This window comes from Eretmochelys imbricata, chromosome 18 (assembly GCF_965152235.1).
Source record: "Eretmochelys imbricata isolate rEreImb1 chromosome 18, rEreImb1.hap1, whole genome shotgun sequence".
Classification (NCBI taxonomy): Eukaryota; Metazoa; Chordata; order Testudines; family Cheloniidae; genus Eretmochelys; species Eretmochelys imbricata.
The window spans coordinates 9833045-9849004 of record NC_135589.1 but is presented as its reverse complement, the minus strand read 5'-3'; the positions used below and the strand labels follow the sequence as shown (position 1 = coordinate 9849004).

Here is a 15960-nt window from a genome sequence, read left to right as displayed (position 1 = left end):
TTGACTTTGTCTTATGGCATCATACCACATAAGGAATGTGTTTATGCGATGGTGGGATCTGGTAGGTTTGTCCCTGCGTCTCTACATTTCCCAAGGACATACACCTTGCAAACCACAGGAACACACGACCATAAGGCAGTTGCATTAGCTTCACAAAGACTTAGTAGAGGTAAATTCCAAAGGAGTCATGTTGAACTAGCCACCAACTAGAGAGTGTCCATAGAGAGAGATGAGTGCAGTGGAAGCATTAGGGGGGGAAAGCAAACTGCAATTGTTTGAAGGGGCTAAAGTGTTCAGACAAAGCTCTAAGTGAATGTAAAATTGCATTTGCAGCAAAATCAATGCAGGCTGTAAGTTTTGCTAGTTCAGTAAAAAGAAGATGATACTAACAAGAAAAGAAACAGAGAAAATATTGTCCCACATATTAGGGCTGTTGTTTCAGGGTGAGATGACCACTTTAAGGGAGTCAAGCAGAGCCCTATGGCCCCCACCTGTGACTGACTAGCTGCATCTCAAATGGTGAGATAGGACCAACACGCAGCTTACTTGGAGGCTGGGAGGGAGCTGTATAGAGGGGATTGCTGGAGATTCTGGATCAGGGAAAGTACCAGAAAGGGGCTTGTTACACTAGGTAGGGACAGACCTGGCTAGTGACACCTGTTCTCTCAGTAGAAGCAGCCTTCTGAGGCAGTAGGTCTTAGGAGGGGCCAGGCAGCAGGACCTGGTTTACCTAGCTGATTGCTTTTGGGCTGTATTTGAACAATAAATGCAACCCTAAGAAAAGGGAAGGCAATACTGATAGTGGTGGAAACTCCTTTGATGCAGCTGGCTGGTAAGTTGGCCTGTGGGCTTACACGAGTGTGGAGAAAGTAAGGCAGAGGCAGGGTCTGATGCTGAGTTTGGGGAGATCCTGTTACAGCTATCTAGTGCCTATTAAGATAACTTTACATATATTACCAAAATGGATTGGTCCATATGAAATCTCCAGACTAATAAAGAGTTAAGTTTAAATAAACTTTAATAGTAATAAAATGCAAGCTTTTTAAATGCATGACTATCAGTGTCATAGATAATGGTGGCAAGGGGACTAGATCCTCACTCTGTGTAGATTGTAATAGCTCCATCTGAACAGCTAGTGCATGCCTTTTATCCAATACAGCTAGAGTTGCTCACTGTGACCTCCCATTGTTATGTATTATTTTGTTATAGTGGGTACCATCCTGGTTCACTGGCCTGGACAAAGGCCTGCGAATCAGGGGAGCTGTATTCTGTTCTTAACGCTTCCGTTGACTCACTGTGTGATGCGAGGCAAGTTATGTAACCTCTCTGTGCCTCAACTTTCACACCTGAAAAATGGGTATAACAATGTTTGTGTCCCTTTTTTTTTTTAATACATATGCAGTATTGTTGTACATGTGTCAGTCCCAGAATATCAGAGAGACAAGATGGGTGAGGCAAGCTTGTCTCTCTCACCAAGTTGGTCCAGTAAAAGATATTACCTCATCTACCTTATCTCTCTCTCTCTCTCTCTCTCTCTTTTTTAAATGCTTTGAGATCTACAGATGAAAAATGCTGTATAAAAGCTAAATATTATTCCTTTAAAACTAGAGGTGAGTCTGATCTAGAATTCTGGATGGAGGGAGGTTGGATCAGGATTTGTTCTTCTGTTCACGCTTGGCTTGATACAACTCCAAACTTCTGGAATGTACTGATCTGTATTAGACCTAGGCCTTGCACTTCAATTTTGCCTCTAAAATCATTCTGGCTTTCCCTGGTTTAGTTGCTCATGGGGATACTACACACTAAATGGTCTTGCTGGATGTCTGCTAGATAAATAAAATAATCCTACATTTCAGATGCAAAATAACATGAAATTTCGTGCCGAATTTTGCAAAATAAACTGGGGGGGGAGGGAGCGGTTTGCTCACCATGAGATACCTTAAAAGGGTTTGATTTTCTGTAAGTGCTGAGAAGTTAACCTCTGAATATCAGGTTCCTTTAAGATGTCTTGAATTGGACACCCAAAAATTGAGGCACCTGAAATCACTATTCAGTTCTGAATTAACTTCAGTGTTTGCTGTAACTCTTCTCATCAGCACTGCAAGCTCTTCTGGGAGGTTGTATTCAGCATAATATATTCTGGTCTTTTAGATATGTTCTAGTCGCTGTAAATGGGGAACAACAGCAGAAATGAAGCAAACAGTGTCTGAATTTCTCAACCATTGAAATAATTTTCCACTGATTGATCAAAACTGCACATCTAGTGAAATGAGAGAGACTACATCTAAGCAATTTCATCTCTTCCTCTCAGTACAATTCCTCCCTTGTCTGATATAGTAACAATTGCTGCAGCCCTAGTGACCAGATATACATATTGCTCCCAATCTCTGCTGAAAACTCTTGGTCCATGAATTGGTGCAATCACATTGAATTCCTTAATAACAATAATAAATAATTGTTAGTAGGAGCCCCAGACTAGATGGGCTGGTGGTAGCATTTTCAGCACCGTGTTGCTGAGACATCCTCAGAACGGAATTAGATGACATGATACTCACTGATGAAGGCTGAGACACCATCTACCATCCAGGGGAACTGAACTATGTTAGAAACAGTTTGCAAAACGTCCACTGTGTAGACAAGGTTCCAGAAGCCACTCAGAGCAAATCAGCAGCCCCATATCTTTCTCCCCCATGGTGGGCGTCAGACGTGATGGGGAGGACCAGGGGCAAGGACAGCTCCAGGAAAATCATGACTCCACTAGCACACAAACCTGCTTAGGGTTAAACACAACAATCCTGGGCCTTGACATGGGTCCATTTCCTGCCGCAGCAGCTGTTGAGCTACTCGGACCTGACTACTGCAGATTGTGGCTAAGGAGTTACTTCCTTCTTCCCTCATGCCCTTGAGTCAGACTGTCAGCTCATTTCCAGAATTTCACCCAGAGGGTTTTTTTTTTTTTTACAGACTCTACACAGGAAAGAATTACTTCTTCCACTACTAACATACAGCCACCTCTGGGCTGGAACATAGCAGCAGTTTAACAGTGCATGACAACCCTATACATTAATTTAGGACAGGAGGTGAAAAATACCGGATCCAGATGAAACTGCATGAGGGGAATTTAGAGAGGGAGAAAGTAACTTCAGAGGCAGTGTTGTCTAGTGTTTAGAGGAGGGGACTGGAGACCGGCTGCCTGGGTTCAATTCCTGTCTTCCCTATATGTGGAATTTTGTGCCAGAGGATGCTGTGAAGACCAAGACTATAAAAGGGTTCAAAAAAGAACTAGATACATTCATGGAGGTTAGGCCCATCAATGGCTATTAGTCAAAATGGGCTGGGATGCAAAACCATGCTCTGAAGTGTCCCTAGCCTCTGTTTGCCAGAAGCTAGGAATGGGCGACGGGGGATGGATCACTTGATGATTACCTGTTCTGTTCATTCCCTCTGAAGCACCTGGCATTGGCCCAGAAGACCGGATACTGGGCTAGATGGACCACTGGTCTGACCCAGTATGGCTGTTCTTATATTCTGATGTACAAGCATGTTTGGGGAAAAGGCAGTATTTTTAAACACAGGTTTCAAAGTAGAGGTGCCATAAAAATCCTATTAGCTGCATCTATAGCCCTAGTTAGAGATAAGCCTATTCATAAAAAGATTGTTTGATCGTCAAAGCCTTTGGTGGAGACGGGGGAACAAAATCAGATTTTATGGTTGCCCTTTTCTGCTGTTTTATGAGGCTGCATCTGCTACATTATTCAAAGAAGCTGCCCAAAGGAAAACACCACAAATCCAGAGGAAAAGAGGAAGGTGAGCAAATTAACCCTCAAGCATCAGCCTGGCCATGCTCACGGGATCAGGATGACTTAGTTCATTTTTGCACCAAAGTTGCTTTCCAGCCATTGAGTAAATGGGATATTTATTTGCATTCTCCCCAGTGCCGTATTCACAGTACAGCACAACAGATGTAACTACTGACAACCAAAGCAAAAGCCTGTGAGTGGGGCTCTTGACCTACTAAAAACTGATATGCCTGAAAACACCGTGGTAAACAGAGATTAAAACAAAAGTGAGAGTTTAAAACAAAAGTGCAGAGGAGAAGGCTGCTCTCCAACCCAGAGACTCCACGGCTCTGGTTTCTTTTTTTGTTCTTAGGGCCTGATCCAAAGGCCACTGCAGTCAACCTACGTCATTCCATTGACTTCAGATTGACCTTGGATCGGGCCCTTAGTGCACCACAGCAAATAGAAAACTGAAAGTCAAAACACTCAGTTATAGTGATCATCTGGCATTTTATATCTGATGTTTGTTAATGTATACCGTCTTTGGAGCAGGGACTGCGTCTGCTCTGGCTTTGTGCCCCACTTATCAAATGGGGCCCCGATCCTGGTAGGGGCCTCAGAGCACCATTACTACTAGTAGACACCAGTACCATTCAAAAAGATCACAAGGTGCTTTAGAAATTTCACTAGCTGATTGTGCAAAAGGGTGGGACAGATGATACCATTCCCACCATCCCTCAGAGGGCAGGGACAATGTGGATTATCTGCAATATGGCCTATTTTTTCAATGGAGAGAAGTGGATGTCTTAAGTGCCCTCATACCTTCGGCCTGACTGCAGACACCTTCCTTGCACTTTAGGGACTTCAGGGGTCTAGGCCTCATTTCCTGTGTGTTCCACAGAGGAGTGAATGCCCCCTCTGTTCCACCTGGATGTTTCCATTGAAAAACTCACAATGGAGTGACACCAGGCAGGGACAAATGTGGATAAAGATCTCTGTCCAAGGTCAATGATTTGATGCACTTTCAGTTTATGGACTGAAAAAGGAGATGAGCCAGGACCCAGTTTGGGGCAAGATTTGTGGCTGAGGACAAAGTAAGGGCCCTGAAAATGCCATAAGTTTGTCAGTTCTTCTCAGCGAGCCTGGAGGCAAGGCCTTTCAATAAGGAAAACGTACTGAGGGGTTATGTCCTCATTGTCAGCCCTCTCCTCACAGGGTTTAATTTGTAGGAAAACAGGAATTGCCAGGCTGAATTAAACCCAAAGTCCACCTAGTCCAGGACCCTGGCTCTGACAGTGGCCAGCACCAGCTGCTTCAGAAGTTGCATTGAGGAGCGGCGAGTTTCCCAACAGACCATTTCCTTCTTCCTCCCATTATATTATAGTCTTGTCGGCTATAATAACCCCAGCATAGTCGCTTGGGATGGGGCAGACAGGGAATCAGAGATGGGGTCTAAAGATCAACAGGCAGGGGCTTCTAAGGGGCTGCGTTCTTCTCCCTGATCCTCCACAGCAGACCCATCCTTCCTGGCTGACCACTGTATTTGGGAGCTGTCAGGTGGAAATTCTGGTGCTGGGTCACTCTTGCCATTCGTTATCTTTTTAGCAGTCACTCATCCAGGGAGATCCTGCCCCTCCCCCCGAAGATACTGCTCGCTCTGACATCACTCCTCAGTGCCCTAATGCTGCCAAGACCGCACCGCCCTCACCCTGGCCTCTCGGGAACTGTACATTTATCTTTCTACATTATGCCCACTTATGCTTTTAGGGGGGATTTTCAAAGATGCCAAAGGGAGTTAGGCACCCAACTCCAATTGGAATTTGGGTTCCTTACTCTGTTAGAGTCTCTTGAAAATCCCAGAATGGACTGTAACCTCTGTTGAGCAGTGATCTAGTCTTTGGCACCGTCTATTCCTTACAACGTGTCCTTTGAGCCAATAGCTCGAAATAAATTGTTGCTAATGATTGTGAATTTATCACAAGTCCCGTGATATTTGAAGTTTTCTTAGACACCCAGCTCCTGGAGACAAGTGATTACATGGGAACCTCAGCTCTCATGCTCTTTAAACGCCCTGAGTGCCGACTCCCCACTCCCTTTGGCCCCCTGCCTAGGAGCCGCTGCCACAAGGGTGTGCCAGTTGCTTTCGGGAGCTGCCGGAAGTAAGTGCCAACCCCCTGACTCCCTCCTGCACCCCTGCCCCAGCCTAGAGCCCACACTCCAAACCCCCTCCTGCACCCAAACTCCGTCCCAGAGTCTGCACCCCCTCCCGCACAAAACTTCTTCCCAGAGCCTGCGCCCCGTGCCCCCTCCCACATCCAAACTCCCTCCTAGAGTCTGCACCCCTCACCCCCTCCCGCATCCCAACCCCGTGCCCCAGCCTGGTGAAAGTGAGTGAGGGTGCGGGAGAGCGAGTGACGGAGGGAGGGGGATGGAGTGAGCAGGGGTGGGGTGGGGTGGGGTAGGGGTCTCGGGGCAGGGAAAGGGGCAGGGCAAGGGTCTTTGGGTTTGCGCAATTAGCCAGTTGGCAACCCCACGGGGCGGGCACGTGGAAGCCCTGGCCCTGCCGGAAGAGTGCGCCCAGCAGCGCAGCCGGTGGGCCGTGTCCACAGGGGTGCGTGGGGGGCCCATTGACTGGTCTGCCCTGGGGCCTGGCCCTGCAGGGCTGGGGAGGGGAGCGCCGGGGTCCCGGTGGAAGGAGAGGTGCTATAGGAATGTCAAGTAACGCCCCTGTGCTGTAGGCGAACGAGCAGCTGTGGGAAGAGCAGAACCCCGCTGCCGCACCCGGAGCCCAGGCCTGTCTAGGGAGGCCGGAGGCCCCAGCAAGGGCCGGCTGGACCCCAGTGGGCCCCGGCCCGAGCCCACCCACTGGCTAGGGCGGTTCTCGGCTTGGAAAGGGCCCCCTCGCCATGCTGCGCAGAGAGGTGCTCGTCCCCGCACACGCCCCTCATTGCTGTGTCGTGCCAGGAGGCTCTAGGACCCGGGCGCGGCGCTACCTAGGGGAGGGCGCTGCTGGAGCCGCCCGGTTGCTGCCGGCTTCCTGCTGCCGCCTTGGCTCTCCCCTGCCATGGGGAGGAGGCGGCGCCCGCGGCGGCAGCAGGGCTTGGGGAGGGCCGCTGGGCATGGAGCGGCGCCCGAGGCGCGCAGGTGAGTGGGGCCCGGGCGCGGGCAGGACGCGCCCCCCGCGGAGCCCGGTAACTTCCCCCGCGGACTTCGCTCCCCGTGCCCGGGGGAGGGAGCTGAGTCCGTCCCAGCCGCCGGGAGCTGTTCACCCAGCCTGGCGCCTCCCGGGGGAAGCTGTGCGCTGACCTGGCGCCCCGGGTCCGGGTAGGCTCCGAGCGCTCCCCGGCGGAGGCGCCTCCCCTGCCCGGGGCGCTCGGGGCGCAGGTGGGCTGGCCGCGCTCCGGTGCGCCCTGGTCTCCCGTGGTCGGGCTGTGCCACGCCCCGCCCCCGGATTTCCATGTCCTGCCTCAGGAGAAACCCGGCGCTTCTCCTGCGCGGCTCCCTCTTGTCCGCGCTTCCCGGACGGGCTCGTTCCTCCGCCTTGGCCCGGAGTAAGTCGCTTTCGTTTTCCTGCTGTAACACTTGGCCATGGACCTGGCCCTGGCCGGAGGCTGGGAACAGGATCCCTGCCGCACCGGGCGGTCCCAGAGGGCTTCTGCGTTGCCTCAAAGGTGCTGGGTGGGATCCCGGAGTTCCTCCAAGTGGCTGGTCCGCAGGCCACTTGTAGACTTTTCTGGCGGGGCTGCCGTTAGGGAACTTGCCTCTGAAGCAGATTGTCTCGGATTTGTACAGTGAGCCTCCATAACAGGGCGGGCCGAACATCTCCTGGAACTGGAAATGGTTTGCACTGAGATCACCTTCTCTGGTTAGCCAGAACTTGCCCTCCAAGCACCCTATAATCCAGGAGTGGCCAAATGTACTGATCCTCCCAGCCCCATATGATAATCTTCAGAAGTTGGAGAGCTGGATGCAACCTCCAGTGCTCGGGGCTTCTGCCCTGCGGCAGGGTGGTGTGGCTGGGGAGGTGCCTGCCGGGGCTCCGGTCTTCAGCAAGAGCGGGGCTGAAGCCCTCAGCCTCAGTAGACACCTCCCCTGGGGCTGAAGCCCGGAGACCCCTTTCCCCACTGGGCGAAGCCCCTAGCCCCACCATCCTGCTGCAGGGCAGAAGCCATGAGTCCTCTGTCTCCCCCCCCCCCCCCATCTGGTAGGTGGAGAATGGGGGGACACCTGAGACACCCTTCAACTGTAAAAGAGCCCCGCGTGGCTCGCAAGCTGCAGTTTGGCCACCCCTGCTCTAATCGGGGTTGCAGTTTGCATGCTGGAAACGGGACTTGAATGCCATTTCCTTATCAATGGGAGTTCTCGCTATCAATGGGTTTCACCGTCGGTATCCTTTTCAGGTACCTCTGCCCTATAAGAACGGGCAGCCTTCTGTCTGAGGGATTCAGCAGGGACTCTGGAGTCAGTTGCCGGCTCTGCCACTGACTCCCTGTGTGACCTCAGGCAAATTGCTTCATCTCTCTGTGCTGCCTCTGTTCCCCACCTGTAAATGGAGATAAGATATTTTTTTCTCCCACCCTTTATCTTGTCTGTAAGCTCTTTGGGGGGTAAGGACTGTTTGTTACAGTACCTAACAGGGTGGGGCCACTATCCTGTTTTGTGTTTCTAGGTGTTACTGCAACGTAAACAATAATACTGAAGGGCCAGGGCAGTAATTGCTATAGTATCTGGGTGCCAAGAGGGTATGAGAGGATTATTTCACTGCTGGTATGATAGAGAACTACAAAGATGACTTTGGCGTGTATATTACAACTGAGACAACTGTCCTGTCAATAAAGTTGCACCCCCCAGCTGTATGTAATTCATTATCCAATCATTGCTTGGGTAGCTTATAATTCCAGGCAGTTTTATTAGTACTCTTTGTGGGCATTTGATGAGCACAGTTGAATTAGGCTAGAGGGAAAACTTGCCAGGGTGAAATGATGCAGAATATTAGGGAACTCTGGATGCTCATTAACTTCTGAGGTGACCCTTGGGGGTACTTTCAGTATGCTGCCTTGCAAGTAACATGGGGGAAAGATTGGAGTGGTTCCTCAACTTGAACAAGTTGGCACTGCTATCTCATATGAGAAGATTGTATGCCTAAGAATAGATTTATACCTAATATTTCCCAAGCTGGTGTTTTCAGCATCTCTAGTGTGTTTTAATTCACCTGGTTATAGTGGAATGGTTAATCAAAGAAGAAAATTTGCCTTACCAGCTGGCCAGGTTTCTGAGCTGAGGACCGAACTTCCAGCAAAAATACTGAGGAGGGATTAAACTGTGTAATTGATTTATAGTGAACATATCCCGCTTCTGTAGGTGGGCAGGGGTTTGGGGGGAAGTTGGAGTTTACGGAGATGGGGGCTAGTAGAAAAATTGCTAGGTAAAATGTCTTTTTTTTTTTTTTTTTTTTATTAAAAGGGAAGAGAGAGACATTTGGGACCAGTTTGGAGCCAGGAGTCTGAAAGATTCCTAGCTACGCTACTTGGCTTTTCCCAGTCTGATCCAGACCCCACCCACTGGCACTGGTGTAGGCTTCTGTGAATCATGTTGATTGTCTCACTCATGAATAGTGGAAGTAAGGGCATGTCTGCACTGCCCTGTAGTTTGGGCTACTGGGGTGTGAATAGCAGTGTGCACCAAAGTCCTGTGCTAAAAGTTCCCTGTATGGATGCTGCAGGAACAAACCAAAAGGTCCGTAATTCGCATTAACCCTCTTCAAACAGGGTCACATTAATGAGAAATAGGAACTTAAGTTCTCGCCGTGGTGTCCACGCAGGGGAGGTACAGCGTAGCTCTTTGGTGTGCACTGCTGTTCACACCCCAGTGGCCCAAACTGCAGGGCAGTATAGACATGGCCTGAGTCTTATGACCACACTAGCAGATCTGCTCTTTACAGAGATTCTTTTCTCATGTGTAACTGCAACTTTCATGGCCCTCATATTGCCTTCTAACTTTCTCTTGTTAAAAATTAATAACAACCACCTGGGAGCAAATAAAGTCCAGTTGAAAGTCAGCCTTGCTCATTCCCAAAGACAAAGGAGGAGCAGTTGAAAGTCTAAGAAATTTAAAACACTCAATTTAAATATGGTATAAACAGAAAACTAGTCTTCTAAAATAGAGAGATGGAAACTGGTTTTACAACTCTTGTGAAAAACCTGTTTTTTGAGCAACTGAGCATGGAATATGTCACTAAAGCAATCTTAATACCATCTGTTGTTGTTAGTATAGTGAGCTATGACTTCATAATGGTTCACTCTATCTTACTAGCTGAGAGCCTGTCGTTTGACAGGGTATATTGATAAATCATATGTGGGCTTATGGTTATTCTGAACGTTGGCATTTTGGCATTCCAGTGTGTGTGTGCTTGTACCTTTCCAAAGAGTGTCAGAATGAAGAATCATTCTTCATTTATGTTAATTGTAAGAAAATTAAATGGTGACCTTCCTTCTGCATTGTCTTGTGCTTTGTGCATTTCTTCACATCAGTGCAAAGGGGATGTGAACACTTCCTGATCAGTTGTGTTTACTGCCCATTTGGCACTGATCTAAATGATGACACAGTGCAAGGCAGTGGAGAGTTGGGCCTCTGACTTTCTCTCAAGAGTCCTTGTTTTGCATATGCTTAAGTATGTGACTGATGATTGTGCATGTGAACTTTTGCAGCAGTGGGAGCTAGAAGGAAAAAGTGAAACTGAGGTAGTCAGCAGAAAACTCTACTTGTCTAACGCCAATTTGATTCAGTCTGTGGCTTTGCTGAGGGGAACTTGCACACAGGCATATTGTGGGAGAACAAAAAGACTTCTGCTACTTGGTGTGTTGTTAAAAAAAAAAAAAAACCCCAAACAAACACAAAACCCCAATTATGTACTAGAGGTAAGGAGCCTAAGTCTCATTTTCAGGAGTGACTTAGGCACATCTATTTTATGAAGGTCTATAGGGTTTAGGCTCTTAAGTCGCTTAGGGGCTTTTAAAAATGTTACCCTAGGTCTTTATTAAAAGCAAACCAGCTAACAGTTTTTTACAAGAACCGCTAGAAATGTTTCTAAAATTTTTAAAAATCTAATTAAAATAGCTGTTTTTAAAACCTGTTAGCAAACCCCTGAAACCCAAACATTGCTGTACTAACCACCTGTTAGTGAAGCTGACTATTACCCAAGGGATGCAGAAAGCAACCAGAGAATAAGTAATGACAAAAAACTTCTAATAATCTAAGATGGTATTAATAACACAGGTAAATGTTTTAAGTTGACAGTAATGCTAATACAATTGGTGGTAGAAATAAAAGCAAGCTTATTTTGTTCTAACAGTTCTTTTGGCAGGAGTGTGTGAGTAATGCGTGACAACATCCAAAAAGACTTTACTAGGCAGTTTGGTTAGAATTTTGTATGTTCTAGTCCAGTGTTTTTTCAAAATGATCTTACCTTCAGCTGTAGCAGTGACAAATTCTGTTTGTTACAGTATTTAGAGAAGAGACAAGCCATTCCTTCCATTTGCTTTGAAAGTAAACGTGTTGCAGCACACCGCCTCTCTCTTCTTGAACCTGCCTTGCTACCACTTAGATTCAAAAGCCTTCAGTCTTTGCCTCTTATATCCTTTAGGTGTAAAATTTTAATTGTCTTAAAGTCAGCCATTAACCTTTTTTCATCTCCTTCCTCTTGTCATTTATTTCCCATTCCCTTTGCCCCCAGATATATTAGATAAAAAGGCATTTGTTAGGAGTAGATCATGCACGGGGGGATAGAGAATTGGAAAATGCATGTTATGAATAGTTGACTCAAGTGGTCATTTGAACAAATTACAGGAGCCACACAGGACCAGCTGGTATGTACAGGGTTAATTTACTTTTAGATGAATTAGAGGGGTCAAGGAGTTTGTTCAACAGTCTCCCAAGGGATATGGTGAAAGCCCCATTGCTTGAGTCACTTAACTATGAATCATATGAGAATGTATTGTAGGGAACAATCCTGCATAATTGTGAAGACAGATTAGATGCACTAATAGGTTACCTCCACCTCAGATACATAGGAACAGAAGAGAAAGGAGCATGACCAGTCATCCCACCCTCAGCACATTGGTGAGTAACTTACAATTAGGATTGGCTGAACAGCAAAAGAAAGAAAGAAACAATGAGTTCAATATATTATTGTAAAATAATACATTGCCCGAACAGTATTTGGCCAACTATACAGAGCTGATCCAATAGCATAGACAAGGGTTTGAGTAAATTATCGAAATACCAGTGAAATTCATCCAGTGATTCCCTGACCACTGTTCCACTGTAAAACTGTTCAGTGCATTTCTCATGCTTTTGTTATTTCCTTCCTTTTCTTGTAATAGGCCCTGGTCTATTTTTTCCCCTATGTTGTCTTCAGTTTCTGTCTCTTTCCCTCTCCTCTCCCCTACACCTTGCATTCTACCATTTCAGTTAAAATTTCTTTTTTCTTTCTCTTCTCTAACTTATTAATTGACTTATTATTCTAACTTATCCTGTCCGGCTTGTGCTTTCCTGCCATCTCTTGTCCACACTCCGAACCCATGCGGAGACCCACCTGTAGGTCATGGAAACTTTACCAGGTGCTTTCTCAGGCTACAATTTCTCAGGTCTTTTACCCAAAGCAGATAACTTTCCTCAGTTGTGGGTGTAACTCCAAATTTTGTGCCATTGAGCAAGGAATGAGTTAACTCACACTGTGATTCAAGCAGAATTTACAGTTCTGTGAAAATGCATCTTATCTGCATGTTGCAACTATTAGTAGCTGTCACCCTTGTCTCATGCAGTGACTTTTGGGCACAGTCGTGGTAGGCTATGCCCTTTTTCAAAGCATTCTTTTGTCAGCGTTCTGATGGCAAACATGGTCAGGAGTGGTGATGGGAGCTTCCTAGTGGTGTGAGTGTTTGAATGTTACTCTCGCTATCTGATTTAATTTTAGCTGTTTTGTTTGCAAAATATTTAGTGTGCATAAAAAAAAATTACGCAAAACCACATCTGATATACAGAGGCTGTATTTATTCTGAAGCTATGGGAATTGGACTGGGAAATAAGGAAAGATGGTCAGTTGGCAATTTTAATTTGTTTTGCCGAATATAGGAAATAGGCTTCTACTGGGAGGAGGAGACTGCAAGTGGAGATAATCTAAAATTCTGAAGGGTATTGAGGGAAAATTACTTGGGAGACAGGATCAAGAGGAACATGGGGGGTGGGGTAGATCCAGTCAGTCCTTTTAAGAAGAATGACTTTGGACCTTATTTAGCTTGTTTTACTTCAGCTGAAGAGGGTAAAAAAAAGACTTCGGAGGTGATGTAATACAGTAGGAGTCATCAAAATGCAGGAGGGAAGTGGCAGGGCTTTGAAAGATATTAGAAAAGTGCAATTGAATTAAAAACAGAAGGGGGGCGGGAACTACGAGTGAGAAGGCACCATAAGACATAAGAACGGCCATATTGGGTCAGACCCAAGGTCCATCTAGCCCAGTATCCTGTCTTCTGACAGTGGCCAATGCCAGGTGCCCCAGATGGAATGAACAGAACAGGAATCATCAAGTGATCCATTCCCTGTCGCTCATTCCCAGCTTCTGGCAAACAGAGGCTAGGGACACTATCCCTGCCCATCCTGGCTAATAGCCATTGACAGATTATCTTCCATGAATTTATCTAGTTCTTTTTTTAACCCTACCATACTGAAGGAGACAATAGAGTAAAGAATGGGAAAAGGCCTCGGACCAACCCCAGCATTTATGGCAATGTAAGATGGCTGACACTTTTAATGCTTCACATAAATGTAAAAGCCAACACATTGTGGAAACTGATTTGTGCAGAGTTCTGTAACCCGAAGAACAGTAACCATGGGACAATTTTCCATGGACGCAGGAGCAAGGAGTTAGAGACACTTAAACATTGTATGAAGTGAGTGATTCCGCAGTACCCACAGAGCAACAGTGCTGCACAGACAGACAAGAAGATAGAGCCTGCTCTGCAGGGGTTTACAGACTGAAACAGGGAGCTTTTCCTAGGTTAATCCCAACCTAAGGGGACAGTTTCTTCGGGGGAGGGTGCTAAGCCTAGTCATGTTCCATTGATTTTGCTTCCGAATGCATTCCCAGGAGTAAGGGTTCTAAAGCACAGGGGATGGCATTGGTGTTCGAGAAAGCAATAAATAAACCTCAGCTCATGCGCTTCCGATACAACCCTGGTCATCACACCTAACAGAATGGGATTTTGGGAGGCCTTCCACCCCCTTCTTAAAAGCACAAGGTAAACAGCAGTGAGTTTTGGATCAAGCCATGAAGATTTGATGCTGAAGATAATTGACAAAGTGATATGTAGACTCGGGGTAGTCGCTTTGGTTTGAAATTAACGAAATGTGTTCAGAGTGTCTGCAAACTACAGCATGGTGTTATGCCCAGAGATGATGTGTTAGAAGCCCGAAGTAACAAAAATTCTGCTTTCTGGCTCTGTGTCAATAGTTACGGCTTCTGAAAACTGATGATCTGTTTCAGGGCTTGCTCTGAACAAGAGAGTATGTGGGGTGATCCCTTCTGTAGCGCCGGACTGCATTTGCAGCAAGAGTTGAACATAAAATTCACCCCCGTTTGTGCCCAGATATCTGAGGATGGGACTGAGAATATAAAGTTTGAGTAGTATGGAAAGATGTTTGCTTTTACACAACTATGGTTGAGTTTGCTTAGCTGCCAATTACCATGAACGTCAAAGTAGTTTGATTTTTTTTTTTTTTAAAATAAGATTGTTACAGTAGCTTTGGCAGCACAACATCAGTAGAACTTCCATGTTGATTTCTGACTATATTCAGGGTGAGCGGGGTGATGGCTTCATTTTGTAAATACACTTTAGATGTCTCAGCCCAGCTGTCTTGAGGGGCAAAAGTGTGTGTGTATTTTTTACTGTTCTCCTGTCTGAATGTATATGTTCGTATATCCTTTATATCAGCTTAGTGAGCAGGGAGTTACCTGGCATCTTAAAACCAGAGACCCAGATGGCTCTAACCTGAATGAAGAGCTGCATCCTGTGAAATGCACAGGTGAGAACATTTGCCAGTTCCTGAAGTTTGGGAATGTGCAAGTAATTCCTTTTGGGCAAGGTGGGATAAGTTCGACTTAGCTCTGTTTTCAGTGTTTGGAAGTGTGCTTCACAGGTACAGCATCGCATTTCTACAGGAATGTTGAGCAATATTAAAGCAAAATCTTGTGCTGCTAACTGGAGATAAATAAAGCCTAGGTATGAAATTCTGTCAACGGAAGTGGCCTCTGTTTTTGATTTCATACAAGTGCCAGATCTCATCAGTTTGCATGATTTTAAAAAAAGAAATATTTTGAAAAAAATGGGTTAATTTAAGCCATATATGGAAATGAGATTTTTTTAAAAATTTTTTTATGTTGCTTCAGACAAACATTAGGCTTAATCACTACATTTGGTCATAATTCCTAGAGCAGCGTCAATTGCAAACACAATGAACTCCCACAGGAACTAAGAACCTTCACAAACCTCATCACCTTCTGCTCCAAGTGCAAGGAGCATTCCATTGACTTTGCCTTCTTTAAAATAAGCGTTGCTACAGTTGTAATTTTTTAAAATAACAAAACATTCTACCACAAACATGTCTCCTTCTGGGAAGCAGGTGAAAGAACAAATGTGACATGTTAGTCATACTGCTTAATGAGCTACTGGAAGGCTCTTGAATGCTACAGTGATGAGCACAATATAAAAATCTGTATAGAAGAGAATAAAACAAGGAGGAAGCAATTACAGTAATATATGTGCACCTATGGAGAAAGTGTACTACTTATGATTGTCTCCTCGTCAGTAGACAACTGTTGCTGTGAAATAAATTTTGTCTCTACCTGACGCTATACAAGGAGAATGTAAAAGGTGCCATTCGGTAGCACAGAGATGGGTGAACAGCTAGTTAAAAAAATGAACAGGCGAGAGAATGTCTCAGGATGCAGTTGTAGAAAATTGGGGTCCAATCAAACTCCCATTGAAATCATTGGGCTCTTAAGATTATGTGTTTAAGACTGTCAGCAACCTGGGGACATGGAAACTCCCTTTATGCATAGCATCATGCATATCTATGACCCTGTGTGAACAATCATAGATAAATAGGTAGAAAATACTTTGCTGGC

General features: G+C 46.0%; 1 protein-coding gene across 3 annotated transcripts in view; it reads left to right on the top strand.

Moving 5' to 3' along the window:
- The first annotated feature begins 6792 nt into the window (after positions 1-6792).
- TMEM51 (transmembrane protein 51) overlaps positions 6793-15960 on the top strand; it is a 34956-nt gene continuing 25788 nt past the window's right edge. The window contains exon 1 of one of the 3 annotated variants that reach the window (XM_077837122.1): positions 6793-6923. The gene's annotated coding sequence lies outside the window, so the exon portion shown is untranslated. Of the gene's footprint in view, positions 6924-7080; positions 7331-15960 lie in introns of those variants that run through there. The other 2 variants (XM_077837123.1, XM_077837124.1) reach the window with 2 other exon arrangements.